The sequence below is a fragment of the Cibotium barometz genome, chromosome 63 (assembly GCF_041138505.1).
Source record: "Cibotium barometz isolate CiBa-2024 chromosome 63, ASM4113850v1, whole genome shotgun sequence".
In the NCBI taxonomy this organism is placed as follows: domain Eukaryota; kingdom Viridiplantae; phylum Streptophyta; class Polypodiopsida; order Cyatheales; family Cibotiaceae; genus Cibotium; species Cibotium barometz.
Window position 1 is genome coordinate 28,159,891 of NC_141108.1, and position 15,674 is coordinate 28,175,564.

Sequence of the window (15,674 nt, forward strand, 5' to 3'; positions counted from 1 at the left end):
TACGTAAAGTGCCTAAGGTCAGATGGAGGGGGAGAGTACTTCTCCAATGAGTTCTCTGAATTTTTGAAGAAGAATGGTATTCGGAGACACTTTACATGCAGATACACTCCGCAGCAAAATGGAGTTGCTGAGCGGAAAAACAGGCACATTGCTGAGATTGCGCGAGCATTGATGGGAGAGAAGAATATGCCGCATAGCTATTGGGATGAGGCTGTTTCTACAGCAGTTTACATCATGAACAGGACTCCAACTGCAGCCATACATGATGTAACTCCAGAGGAGAAGTTTACTGGGCAGAAAACCTGATTTGTCTCATCTGAAAGTCTTTGGATGCATTGCATATGTGCATGTGCCAGATGAGCTAAGAACTAAGCTAGATCCAAAAGCTGAAAAATATGTGTTTATTAGGTATTCCCTTGAGCAAAAGGGATACATGTGTTGTAACCCTGCTACACATGAGTTGAGGGTAAGCAGGGATGTTGTTTTTTATGAGATGAGCAACTGGTATGCTGCTGAAAAAGAAGCTGTTGGGGCTGATGTGAGTGGAAATGTGGTTGCACAGAATGCAAGTCAGCAATCACAGTCTTTGAGTGGACTAGGAGAGTCCTCATCTAGTGGTTCAGTTGATAGACCATGGAGTGGCAGGCTGTGTCATAATACCAGTCCTGCAAATGTGATTAGTACATCACATAAAGGCAAAGAGAAAGTGGTTGAGCCCCTTAGTATGCCGACATTTCTGCAGGGCATTCTCATGTTGATGGAGAGTCTATGATGGAGAGTCTAGTGGCTCAGAGATGAGCCTTGATGAGAATCTTGGGATACCAGCTATGAGAACACCTGGTGTAAAGAAGGCTATGGAAGCCATGAATGCAAAGCTGCAAAGATATGGGAGAGTGAAGAATCCTGTGCAGAGGTTTACCTATGATGGTTATGTGGCACATCACTATGCATACATGGCAAAATTTGTACAGGTTGTAGAGCCCACATGCATTGATGAGGTTGTTGGAAATGTGTGTTGGGAGAAAGCTATAGATGAGGAGATGGATGCACTATATGGAAATGAGACTTGGGATTTAGTGCATTGCCTGAAGGCAAGAAAGCCATTGGATGCAAGTGGGTGTACAAAGTAAAACATAACAGTGATGGAAGCATAAGTAGGTACAAGGCTAGATTGGTAGCCAAAGGATATGCGCAGACATATGGCATTGATTATGAGGAAACTTTCAGCCCAGTTGCCAAGATGGCAACAGTGAGAGTTGTGATAGTAGTGGCTGTGTCGTCAAAGAAATGGTCTTTACATCAGATGGATGTAAAGAATGCATTCTTTCATGGGGATTTGCAGGAAGAGGTGTATATGTTGTAGCCACCTGGTGAGGATGTGAGTCACCCCGAGCATGTTTGCAGGTTGAAGAAAGCCTTGTATGGCTTAAAACAAGCACCAAGAGCATGGTCTAACAAGATTTCTGAATATCTTGTCACTATTGGCTTTCATGTAGCCAATGCAAATTTCTCGCTGTATGTGAGACACAGTGATAGAGGGGTTGTGTTTGTTGTCATCTATGTAGATGACCTGATCATTACGGGGGACCATGATGCAGAGATCTTTGATGTAAAGATCTTGCTTAGACAAAAGTTTAAGATGAAGGATCAGATATTTCTTGGGCATTGAGGTGATTAGGTCACCACATGGTATTGGATTACTGCAGAGACAGTATGGCTTGGACATGTTGTCCAAGTATGGTATGATAGGCTGTAAGCCTATCTCAGTGCCATTGGATCAGAATGGCAAGTTGAGTGCAGATTCAGGAGAGATTTTGGAGGATCCTACTATGTATAGGCGCATAGTAGGAAGCTTGATCTACATGATGATCACCAGGCCAGATTTGAGCTATGCTGTTGGGTTGGTGAGTCATTTTATGTAGGTTTCTCGGAAGCCGCATTTGGATGCATTGAGACGCATACTGAGGTATGTGAGGTCTACTTTGCATTGTGGACTATTTTATGAAACTAGGACAGAGATATGTGTATGTGGGTACACAGATGCTGATTGGGCTGGTAGTATCTTAGATAGAAGTTCTACTAGTGGATTCATGTTTTCTTTGGGGAGTGGTGCTGTGACTTGGAGCAGCAAGAAGCAGCCTACGGTTGCTCTATCTAGTACAGAGGTCGAAGATATCGAGCTCATCTAGTGAGGCGGTGGACACTGATGACCCGCCTGGAGATAGGCCCCACACTTACACCACTGGCATGGTTGGTGAGATCATGGGTGATATGCGGCCAGTGGGATGACAGGCTGTGTGACAGCCATTCTAGAGACTGGCATAGTTATAGCGCCAGCTCATTTAGTTGGGTTCACACTATAGAGAACCCTAGTATGTATTTGGTTGAGTACCTTTTCATATAGGGTGTACTCTTATCTTTGTATATGGTGTGTTGAGTGTTGTGTGAAGAAGAAGAAGATTTTCAGCCTCTCACCTTGTGTGTTCTCTTTTAGGGTTTTGTGAGTGTGTGTGTGCTTGCAAGAGCTCAAGCTCTCTTCTCCCCTGCATCTTTTCACCTGCATCTTTTCAAAGAGATGGTCCTTCACGATAGTTCTCTCTCACAAAAGGTGGGGGAACGGAGGGGAAGATAATGCAAGAAGACAACCTACAATCAAACCTATCTAGCATACATCCATTAAGCAAGCAAGATTCAATGGCATACAAGCAAGCAAGAAGAGGGAAGAGGAGAGCTCACAAATAAACTATTGTAAGGGAATGATTGTCCATTTCTTATTGTAAAAAATGACTTATATCCAAATGCCTAGTTTTCACAGTAGGTCGACCAGACTTAAAAATGGTACGGCCTTATATTATTGATCTTAAGCAAGTATGTACATGGACTCTATAGACTTTCCCTATTTGATATTAAGCATAGAATAACCCTACTTTGTCTATTTCAATGTTGTCTTACAAAGGATAAGTGTCCATTTACGTGGGTAAGATGGTGGCAAAGCACCTTACGGTAAGTCGGGTGTTAACCTACAAAGTGTGTAACAATGGCTTATAAATTTTAGTATGCATTGAACCAAAAGGTTCAATGTGTTAAACACCTTAGAATTATCTGTAGACTTTTCCTATTTGATATTAAGCATATTCTAACACCGTCTTACAAAGGATAAGTGTCTGTTTACATGGGTAAGATGGTAAAACGCCTTAAGGTAGGTCGGGCAGGTGAAACCATAATCCCCAATATCTCTATGTGAATGTTTGCTTAATATGGCCTTGCTCACATGATCACAAGAGAGCCTTTGCACCTATGCCACATGTGAACTACCCTTTACCCTTCGGCCTTCACACTTAAAGGAACACGTGGAAATAGGCCTTCATGAAAGAAGACCACCCTCCCCCCTCCCCTTCTCCCCAAGTAACCACACAACATGGGTGGCCTTCTCCACCTAAGGCACCTTAAAGCTAGGAAACCTAAGAACCTTGGGCTTTTAAGACAAGCTATAAGAAACAAAAAATATGTGGCCTAAGCATGGCAACAAACCTACAATGAATAAAAATGTTCTTCATGCTAGATAACATTTTTTGAAGGTGTTCTATAATTTATTGAAAAAGAGGAGATATAAACAAAAGAAAAATGTTTTTAACATTTAGTTTAATAAGCCCTTATTTATTTCCTAGCTAATTAAAAAGGGAAAATATAAAAATTATGGGGACATAATGCATTAAGAGTGTAATATTCATTAACAATCAAAAGGTCATACCTTTGGAGTACAAGGAAGAAATAAATTATTTCCAAGTTAGCCATGCAAACTCATGTAGAAAATTGTGTGGTGCTTTGGACATGTTAAAGTCTAGCTCTAATAGGCTTTTTCTTATGCTATGTGAAGTGTACTTTGATTATTATTTTGTCACTTTTTTTGCATGGGAATATGCTTGGGTTGAATAACTAAAAAACATTGTCCTTCATTTGTGCACCGACTTTTACGTCAACACAAGAAATATGTGCTTGAAAGTACGTGTTCAGCAAGTGGGCTTTTTTATGAGAAGATTTAAAAAGGGGCAGTATCTAGACTTGATTTGTAGAAGGTTTATGATGAATGTCACAAACCAACCACGAAAGTATCTAGACTTGACTTGCACAAGGTTTGTGATGAATGTCACAAACTTTGGTGGAAATAAAAAGCAATTGGAATTGAAGCCATGAGAAAATGATGATGGGGTAGGCATGAAGGTTGTGATATATCACACTTCTACCATAATGTGACACAAAGACCACAAAATGAAAATGTGTATGTGTGTGTACGCGCGCGCGCGCGTGTGTGTGTGTGTGAGAGAGAGAGAGAGAGAGAGAGAGAGAGAGAGAGAGAGAGATGTTGGTCAAGTGTGATGTGTATGAAGTGGAGGGCGCTCAATGTGTAGAGTAAGAACACTTGTGTATACAATGAAGGTTTTCATGATCACGATATTGTAAGACTTGTGAAGCATCACAAAAGGTATACCCCTCTATTTTAATATGTCATGCTAATTCATGAGGGGGTGTCTTATAGCTTCACATGCATGCGACATTGATTATGATGTGGAAGAGTGCCTTGTATCTTCAATGTGACGATGGTGAGGTGGCATTAGGCCCGAGGGGTGTGCCTTTCAATGTAATGATGGGGTGGCGCAAAGGGGAAAGCTTGATTTTTGATGGGCTGCCTTGCTCGCCAAAAATCTTAATAATAATAATAATAATGCATATAAATTAGTTATTTTATCATGTTTTTTAATGTTTAATTGAAAAATGTATTGTTAAAAGATGCTCAAAATAGACAAGAGCATGCAAAACCCCAGTCAAGTCATCCTTTAATGATATGTTGTACTTTCAACGTGAATCAGGGAGTTTACACATACATACATGTGTGTGTGTACATATGTTTTGCGAAATTTGGGCTTCCAACAAAGAAAAATGGGTGGGCGGGGAGATTCCTGTCCATGAGCATGGGTGGGGGATATCTTTCTAGATTTTAGGTACTCCATGCACTTTTCCTGGAACTATGAGAGCCCATAGATGTGTAAGGCCCTTAGGTAGGGAGTCTTGGATTTGAGTGGAAACTAAAGTAAGAAGTTCAAAATCAATTGAACTGTTCCGAGAGTACACAAAAGGTGACCTTTTTAGGCCACTTTGAGAAAGGGTGGGAACTGGGAAGCACTATGTAGTATTGGGAACGGGAAGCACTTTGTAGTATGAGTAGCAGAGATTAGGATCATCCCACTTCATGCATTAAAAGCTCTGCTGTCTTCCTCATTCTCGCGTGCAAAGAAATGTAGCAAAAAGCAAAGCTATCATTGCAGAAAAGCAAACCTCTTGATTGCAGAAACGCATAGCTCTACATTGAGAGTGCCTCTTTTGACCAGGGTGAGATAACGCTTCAATCCGATGGAGTTTGATGGCAGCACAGAGCATGGACAGAAGGACAAAGACCACAAACCTGAAGACTGTGATGTGGGCGCCCAGAACACAATGATGAAAGGGAGCAGCAAATCAAACACACCAGAGCACAGCTATGGCGATGAAGAAGAACCGGAAAGCCCAAAAAGTTCACAAGCTTCCTCAGCCTCTCCTCTGCCTCATGAAAATATCCATCATGGAAGCCCGCCTGCAGCAGATGTGAAGATCTCCATGGACTTCTCTGTAAAGAGCTCAATCATGCCACAGCCTGTGTTTTCTGCTGTTAAAAAAAATGGCTCTATCTTCTCTAGGTCATCTTTCCATGACATGAAAGGTGATGGGCGGCTTTGGAAACCTGGCCATTCGAAGATGATGGAGGCCCTTCTGCGGTCTGCTGGTGCCATTTTTTCCTTGGTAGCATTCTCTGTGATGACTTCAACCAGTGAGACGCGCATTGCAGCAGGCACTACCTTTGAGGTCAAGTTCAGCGATTTCCAAGCTTACATGTAAGCAACCACTACCCAGTAGTTTTATTTTCTTTTCCTCTCACATGGGATCCTTGTACACACAGCATGCCTTGTTCTCTCTCCTTATCATGCAATAAACACTGGGCTTGCCCTTAGCAGATAAATTTGGGTGTCTTAAGTTCAATTGCTCAAGAATGTGTCTATTCAAATAATTGAATGCTTTAGTAATTTGGATATTGTGTATACCTTAATGGATTTATGACACATAGGACTGCCCAAAAGTGATGGACTGGTCCAACACCAATGTGTAATTAGGTTAGTTCCAAACCATTCTCCAACCATATGAGGGTACATAGAGGTTATAGATGGTACTCAAAAATTAGGCCACCACGCCAACATTTTCCGTGCAGCTATACTCAAGTTCTTTGTTCCCTAGAGGAGGTTAGAAGGCTTTGCTCACCAGAGGAGGACAAGAAGGGGCTTTTTTTATTCAGCCTGATCCTCTTTATGCAGGCATTTGCATAGTATAATCAAGCATTGTGTGCGTGTGTTTTCTATTTAGGTCTGGCTTGAGACTCTCTGCTCTTTTCAAGATGGAAGGGAGGAATATATTATTCCTTCAGTCCAGTTTTCTATCACATGAGGAAGAGAGAATGGACCATGCTATCAGCAAGAAGGCTCCGTGGTTACCACATCAATTGGATCTCTCCTCAAGATTGCAAGGAGAGAAAGAATGGTTAGAGTCTCCATATTTACAGCATGGGCTGATCTGATCAAGTAGAAGAAGCCCATTTGTCTCCCATGTCCATGTTTTGCTTCTGTACCTTCTTTAGAAATTTAAGCCTCTTGAACTGCAGCCTCAGTGCCGAAGATGCAAGTGCCATCTCGCCAATTCTTCTCCAAAAAACCTTCTGGTGTTGTCATTTCCATGTTATCCACTTGAGGCCTTTTCCCACTGGAGGCCCTTTCCCATAACTTCGTATTTATGAGGTTCATTTAGATAAGTCATGGTCCTTCACACCTATCACCTGCGACCCCACAACTTCCCACTGGAGGCCTTTTCCAACAACTTCCTCTGAGGTTCATTTAGATAAGTCATGATCCTTCACACCTCATCACCTGTGACCCCCTTGCCATCTTAGGTACCCAAATGCATCCTGTCTTGATAACATAGGCAAGGCTTACAAACATGCACTGCAGCACTTCAGCACTTCAGTCCCTATGCATGTATGGTGACTGACCCAATGGCCGCCAAAGATGTGTGTTCCAGACGAAGTCTTGCACTGGTCCATTGTGTTAGTCACTTCTCACTTGGGTGCCTTGCGGTCTATCATGGTGCCACATAGCCCTCTCTCTCTCTCTCTCTCTCTCTCTCTCTCTCTCTCTCACACACACACACACACACACCCACACGTGTGCGCGCACGCACACACACACACACACACACACACACACACACACACACACACACACAATAGCTAGGCGTTTCATGCATTTTAAATGTTCCAGGAATGCTACTCATATGCATAAATAAACTTGACAACTATGGTTCAGTGCAAAAAACATGCATTCTATCATATGATTCATGCATTACATTTCAGAAATGTCACTTATATATATTGCCAAGTTGACAACTATGGTTCAGTGTAAAAAACATACATTCTATCATACGAATCATGCATTTGCCAAGTTTCAAATCATGCATTGCCATGCTATCTGATGGAGACATTTTTTGACCTAATAAAAAAAGTTGAAAAAATCACGTTTCAAACATGTGAATTGTTTGCTAGGAAACGTGTGTGCTACAGTTTGAAACATGTTTCATTACTACTATGCTCACACACACACACACACACACACACACACACACACACACACGCACAAAGTTCACTTTGAGTAGAGGCAAGATTCCAAGTTATGCCCAAGGTGTGCATACTTCCAAAAACATAAGGGTACAGTTTGGTCTTTAGCTTAGCTTTTGAAAAAGATCCGTGACAACACAAAGCTTGGATGGAACGAGAAGGAAGACGAAAAAAGAGCATAAATTTGAAGATGGTGAAGGGGGCACTCAGAAAATGACAATGAAAGGGAGCAGCACATTAAATACACAGATCTTGGAAGGAAAAGAAAAAGACAAATAGCAGAAATTTATCCAAAAAATGAACCACCAGATGTCCATATCTCCAACCCAATCTGTATCACACCAGTCCACACAATGTGCTCCCTCTTCAGCCCAAGAAAGGATGTCGTTTGACTCTCTACCTCCAAGAAAAAATCTGCTCCTTAGAGAACACCGCCAAACTGTCTCCCTGTTGGCACCCCCTCTAGACACCCTTGAGGCCCATAATGTCCACATCAGCCTTGGTTCTGAAGCCTCCAACTGTGAGCTTGTTGAGCACCAATCTCTAGATACAAGGTTTCCGGATCTCCATGTATCCCTCGGTCCAAGAATGCCTCTCTGTCCTGCTAACACTCCAAGTGGAAGAAACATACCTCCAGCACTGTAGCTGACAATCCTGCTGGCACCTGACCTTTAAAACCTGTATCCATAACTCGCCGTCGCGTGATGGACTACTACTCACACACCCCTATGAGTCACCCAATCACATGGCAACACCCCCTGAGCTCTTTGGTGTTAACTATGGCACTGAGCTCAAGAAAGCTCTCGTGCCAAAACCTGACACCCCCAGCTGGCAAGCTCCCAACCAACTAGTCACGTGTCCATGTGGAACCAAACATCCACAACTCATCATCCCAAAGCACAATCTGATGTAAATCATCTGCTCTAGACTGTTGCTCCACTGGTACCTACCTGTATCCAATGAACCTGTACACCTGCCATGCATCCTGTTCCCATCTTGCAATTGAGCAAGTACATGTGAACCTCGACAACAGCTCTTGTCACCAAGTGACCTAGACTGCCTTTGCATGAATGCCGATATCAACTTGTACACCAAGCTCCCAAATCAATGCTCATCCTAGGGATGAAGACTCCTGTGCCTGTACCCTGTAATCCAGAAGGCCATCTGCCTGGGGAATAGGAGTGGCTCAAGTAACCACATCCCCCTCTCAAAGTGAACACCCTGAGAACCTAAAGGAAATACCTGTACACCAACAAGACTATGCTGAACTGGCACAAACTCATAGACCCCCTCTGCTGTTGAGAAAGGACTAACTGCCTTCCACACACACCTCGAGGATGTGAATCCAAGTGTGCACCCATGAGTCTGAAAACTTTGACAAAGCAAAGATTGGCAGAGCAAGGGCTCAAGGCCATGTGGGAAGGCACCATTCCTGAAAAGAACACCTGCCTCCACTGCCTCCAAAATCGCAGATGAGATAATGCAAAAAAATGCTGCTGTAAACAGCCGGCAAGAAGAAGAGAGGGAAGAGGAAAACACAGCACCTTCAGCACCTCCTCTGGCTGCCCCAGATCTGCAGAAAATGCAGCACGTGTATCTTCCATACTTGCTGCCCCATATCTGCAGAAAAACGCAGCATGTGTATCTCCCCTACCCGCTGCCCCATATCTGCAGAAAACGCAGCACGTGTATCTTCCATACTCGCTGCCTCATATCTGCAGAAAATGCAGCACTAGTAGGCTGCCCTCCACCTCTTCACAAGGTCCCCTAGGGGCTGCCGACAGCACCTTCTCCAGAAAAACGCAGCCAGCATGTCAGTACCTCCTCTGGCCGCCCCAGACCTGCAGAAAACGCAACCATCACAGTTCCTCCTCTGGCTGCCCCAGACCTGCAAAATGCTGCCATTGGTGGCTGCCCTTCACCTGCTCACAAGGGCAGAAAACGCAGCCTTAAGGGTACTTCCTCTGGAGAAAAAACGCAGAAATCCTTCTCTCAGAAAAAACGCCAGAACACCTTCTGTAGAAGAGCCTCAACCCGGTGCTCTGATACCATGTCAAAAGTGCGCAGCGGAAAGCGTGAGACATAGGCACAGAGAGAAAGAAAACGAATCTGCATAATGATGTAGAAGCAATGATACAAACAGCCCTGTGCAAGGGGTGGTCCCCGTGAGTGAGGGCATGATGAGCGATTCCCCCAAGAGAGGACCCGGGCCTGGAAGCCCCTGTCAAGGTGAGTACAAATGAGTAAGAGCCTGGCCTTATATAGTTCCTACTAGAGCTGGCCAACTGGCTCTAGAAAAAGACCCACGACTGGACAAAATAAATATGTGAGAAATGGGTGGCCAACCCTACAACCAAGGGCCTGAACATGAGGAAAAAATATGGTGCTGCCCGGGATAAATCTGGGCACCCCTGATACACAACTTGGGCACACTACCAGGAGATGAATAATGCTAACACCCCTAACCCTGCTGGATTAGTCCCTAACCCCAAGGGTTAGTTCTAGGTACATAACATCGGACCTTTCCTTTGCAGAAAGTGCAGTTGCACCAGCAGCTCTCAGCATCAGTTGCACTGTGCCTTTTGTTTGCAGCAGCAGCTTTCTCACAGGCGCAGCACATGACACCCATCAGCTTGTTGCTTGGTGCAGCTCCATCCTCATTTTATTATTTTTCACTCTCCCTGTTGATTTTGATTTATTTCCAGAGCAAAATGATGAACCCACACTTAATAGCGACCAACACAGAAAACGAATGTTGCGCTTACTTTAAAAAAAAAAGAGTTGCTGAAAAAGAGCATGATTGCCTTACTTCCAAGCAAGGGAGAGGACTTAAAAAAGTGGCTCTGTGGCTTGTTTGGCAGCTATCTTGTTGCCCTCAATTTGGTATCTTTCATATATTCTAGTGCACAAGTGGTCGTGATTGTGCAGTCCAGCAGCAGCGGCAGCAGCTGCTTCCCTTCTCCTATCAAGTCAGGAGTTTGCAAATATTTTTGTGATCAGGTAGGTCCTTCCTTTGGGACTCAGCCATGTGCAAATACGAGTGGCAATGTCTCACCATCATACTTTTCCTTAATTGTTAAGCTAACAATCTTTTCTTTTCCAGATGCTGGCATTCTTAATGTTCTCTGCAAGCTCAGCAGCAGCGACGGCATCGGAACTTGCGCGACATGGTTTGCAGTAACATTTGGCCACCAGCCTGTTCAACATGGAAGCTGTGGTTTTTCTGCTTAAAAGCAGATGCTGCAGTAGTGATTAGTTTTGCCTCATCCTTTTTTGTGATGCTGTCCTCCCTCTTCTCGGGTTTTTACTTGTTGCACCTATTGGCAGTGTAGCATGTAACATGTACTGAGTGAGAGAAGGTGGTCTTTTACAATATTGGACACAATGCTTAAGAAAATCCATCAGCAAGCAACTGTAATTAGAATAATTTTATGCTATAGCACTCTTATGTTTTGAGGAAAGAGATTTTGTATTGTACATAGAGCAAGTTTTGATATCCTAGCAAGCCAGCTTGCAAAGGCTGCTTGTTTAAACACAGGTATGCATATGTGTGAGGACTCAATGTGTAGTGCCTATTACCTCTTTTAGCCCCTTAACAAGGGCCTAGGGGTGTTCATCCCTCAGCTTTGCCCTGTCCACTTTGGATTTTAAGGGGTTGTTCCAAGGCACCCCAAGGCTTATTCATAGCCTCCAAAAGTGCTTGCAAATGTGGGGTGTTTGCTGGAGGGAGGGAGGGAGGGGGGGGAGGGAGGGGGGGGGGGGGGGGGGGGGGGGGGCACTTGCATTTTCTTCATTTTTGGTTAGTGCTTGATGGAATCTTTGGTTTTTAGGTCTTCTTAGTCTTCATTTGATATTTTCATTTTCTTTTATTCTTGCAAATCACTCTAGACTTAATGTTTATAAGTTGCTCACAGCTCAACACAGGATAGAGGATCCTAGTTTTGGCTTCAAATTTTAAAGTTTCCGACTCGTCCATCTTCATATGGTCAATTTGCATGTTTGCTACCTAAATCTATCATGTTGTGTGTGCAAGTACTCTCATAGTTTCTCAGTGAGGGCTCACAAAAGATCAGCTAAACCTTGAATTTCCTAGAATACCTTGTACATGACTTTAGTTTTCTTGGCACATGCATCCGAGGTTCGATACGTCCCCTCTTGCTTATCTTGAACCAAGACAATCTATATCTTCACTAAAAGTACTTATTTCAGATTTTTGTTGATATTGTAAAGCCATTCAATCTCACATCATCTTATCTTTTGATTGTCTTGTCTTCTAGTTAGGCTCCTTTAGGGATTGACCAAAACCTAAACACTAAAAACTTCTCTCCTATCCATAAACTTGACATATTTTTTTTTATATAAAATGTATAAATACATATCTCAACAATTTCTTATAATAGAATTCACAAATCTTCAATATTTGCATGTCAATTAATAATTTCTCTACTATAGCTGTGAGAACACTAATAAAGAAAACAACATTTGCACACTTTATAGTAATCTTGTAGTTGGCCCAAAATATTGGCTTTGACCATAAAAATGGCTTCAAGACGATCAACAAGTGGCTCAATTGAACATGTTAAATGTTGAAAATGATCTTAAAAATTTTGATGGCTAAACTAGATTCTTGTATTTTATATGGGATTTAAAATTCAAAGCATTTGATAATCCCAATCAAAATTGGCAGCCTTTTCAAAACACCCAAAATGTTGAAAGTTTTAAAGAGGCTTTGGTGAGGGCACTTCTTTTTGATAGCAAAAGAGCCTTTATAGGGATTCTACACAATGCACTTGCAAAATGTGTCCCCTTTAAATCCATTTGGCATTAACATTTAAATGTGTCCCCTTTAAATCCATTTGGCATTAACATTAACACTTCTTTTTGATAGCAAAAGAGCCTTTATAGGGATTCTACACAATGCACTTGCAAAATGTGCCCTTTAAATCCATTTGGCATTAACATATAAATGTGTCCCCTTTAAATCCATTTGGCATTAACATTGAGATTTAAAGGTTTGAATTCATAAATTGAAATATAACTTAACAACTTTCATGCCTTCTTGCACCCATAATGTGTTGTTGTGAATCAGTGCCAAGGTTTATCTTCCCTACTTAATTAGCTCACATTAAGTAATTTTTTGGGGGAGCTATCCCATAATATGTTTCTTCACTATTAAGTATTTTTTTGGGGAGCCATTCCATAATGTGTTTCTTCACTATTAAGCATTTTTTTGGGGGAGCCATCCCATAATGTTTCTTACATTGTGATTGGGGATGTCTTTTGCTATTTGTAGGTGCTTGATTTGATTATAGATCTGCCTACTTGTTTTGCATTGTTTATTTATTTTTAATCTTAGAAGCAAGAAAATTTGGGAAGGTTGACTTGACATCTTAGTTTAGCTTATAAGAAGCATGATGCTTTGCTTAGTGAGCTTAACTCTTTATCCTACCATCAATCTCTCAAGTCAAATAAAAAAGATAACGAAGATGATGTTATAGTTATGGATTTGAGGAGAGACACCATTTCAAGAAAAAGAGACAAACATTGTCACAAATATAGAAGGAGAAACCACAACAACAACAACATGGAGATCAAACAACAACACACCCCCCTCCCCCCCCCCCCCCCCAAAAAAAACTAAAAGAAAACTCAAAAACATGAAATTTAGGGCCATGGTTGAAATAACAACAAAGAGAAAAAAACTTAGTGCCTAGGTCCAAAAAGATACAATTGCTCCTATGTAACAAAGAGAATAACTACATTATTTTATGAATAAGAGCATCACTGACTTCTTTAGATCTCTATGGTTTACTCTTTTGGTTTTGTTTATAGCGGCTTGCTCCCTTATGTCCTTCACTTTATTACAATCCTTGTGTGCTAATAGTAGAATCTTCTATCTCCATACATTTAACACTAGATTCTTTTCCCTTGAGTACCTATATTCATATCTTGAGTTAGAAACATGTAAAGTTATGCTCAAAAGTAAAAGAATTGAAATGTTAAAAGATACTACTATAGGCCTCATGATTGTGAGCCCTATGACTATGACAACAACAAACTACATCTACACACTAGCAACAACAATCTTTGAGATAAAGTTGCCCTCTAATGTCAAAACTATCAGCAATTATGTAGGCCTTCTAAAAAGAGAAGTTATTTGCTCAATATACAACTCTCACTAGAAGCATGGAAAGAGATTCTAGAAAAATTTTATCTTGGGGTAGAAGGATCCTTTGTGTCAAAATTGACATAGGTTTGGAGGTCCACTTATTGACATGTACAAAACTTTGGATACTACAAAGTAAATCATCTCCATTGAGTGCAGCCCTCCAGAATCTCCAAAGGCCAGTGTGTTCTTGGAGATCCAAACCTTCCATAGGCACGTGAATCTTATTAAAGACAATAGGTAATTACTTTCCTTTACATGGCCCACCTTCTTACCACCTTCTTACCAGTAGCCAAGGTGAGTAGGATAGGTGCATCCTTACCCATCTAGATATTTGGCATAGAAGCCCCTAATTGCCTGACACCCCTAGAATAGGCAAATCCTTACCCATCTAGATATTTGGAATAGAAGCCCTGAATTGTGTGACACCCCTAGAATGGGTGCATCGTTACCCATCTAGATATTTGGCATAGAAGCCCCTAATTGCATGACATCCCCAGAATCCATGCCAAAAATCCTCTAAGGCGACAAACCTACATCTTGGGAACTTTCCAAAAGCCATATTTTTCTTGAATTTTGCACCCCATGGGGAGGGGACCAACCAACACCTTTCCATAGGTCATTGCATGCAATACCCATACATTTGGTTTTGACTAGCCTCTTGGGTTCATTTTTAGCCTCCATACTTTGTTGAACTAAAAAAAGTTATGCCCCCCTTGATAAGAAAACGTGGTGCTCATGATAGATCAAGTGTGTGGAGAGGAGAGACTCACAAAATACAAGAATACTATCTTGCTTATTAAGTTGCTTATACATACAACTAGGCTTTGCTCTCATGCAAAATGCCTCATGGCCTCACCTTTAAATAGGTGAACAAGTGGACCTCAAGTCCATTCACACTCACACCCTTCTCTCACCCTTCTACTCAACCTTAGTCTCTTAATACCCTCCCTCAATACCAACTATGGAAGGATGGAATAGGAGGTATTGGACCATAGGATGCCTTTATAACATTAGGCATACAAGGCTTGGAATATAGGTGTGATTACATTGAGAATTAGAACAATTTCTCAGAAGAGGTAGAGGCTGATACAAAGTTGGCCTCTGACTCTTTATTAGGACATTTAGATGTGATATTCCCCGTTTGTTTACATTTGTTACATTTCATTTTGTTGGGGTATTTGACCCAACAATTATTTGCCAAGTGTCTCACCTTTTTACAATGGGCACATCTTACTTTGACTACCTGATGTGATAAAGCTTGTTCCATAGTCGATGAAGTGGTTGCATGTGAAGATTCAGTTGGTCCCTTTGGCCTCTTTTCTTCGTCAAGACATGATTGGATGACTCCTTCGAGGGTGGGATTCGGTATGTTCTTCAGGGTGGTGACTAAAGTGGGGTACACCTTCTTGACCGCTTTGAGTAAAACAGCCACTGCATCATCTTCATCCATTCTTGCATTTACTGATGCAAGTTGAGCCATAAGGCCCTTCAAGTGAGAGATGAAGGCTCTAATGCCCTCTCCCTCTTTGAGTTCCAAGCTAAAGAATTCGATCTTGAGAGAGATCTTGGAATTCTTGCCACGAGCTCCATAGAGCTTATCAAGCTCATCCCACTTCTCCTTTGCAGTCGGAAGCTGGTCCACATGGTGGATGAGTGCCTCATCAAGATGAAGCATGATGATGGCTTGTGCCCTCTCATCATCTTCAACATCTTCAGCCTTTGCTCGATCAATCACTTTGGTGCCAGAGATGAATG

The 15,674-nt window shown here is 42.0% G+C and overlaps 1 pseudogene across 1 annotated transcript; it reads left to right on the forward strand.

The window, feature by feature from the left end:
* Positions 1-5,201: 5,201 nt before the first annotated feature.
* Positions 5,202-11,290, forward strand: LOC147603912 (CASP-like protein 3; annotated as a pseudogene). The gene is made up of 3 exons (XR_015265562.1): positions 5,202-5,927; positions 10,612-10,750; positions 10,854-11,290. The product of XR_015265562.1 is annotated as a CASP-like protein 3 (transcript).
* The last annotated feature ends 4,384 nt before the right edge of the window (positions 11,291-15,674 follow it).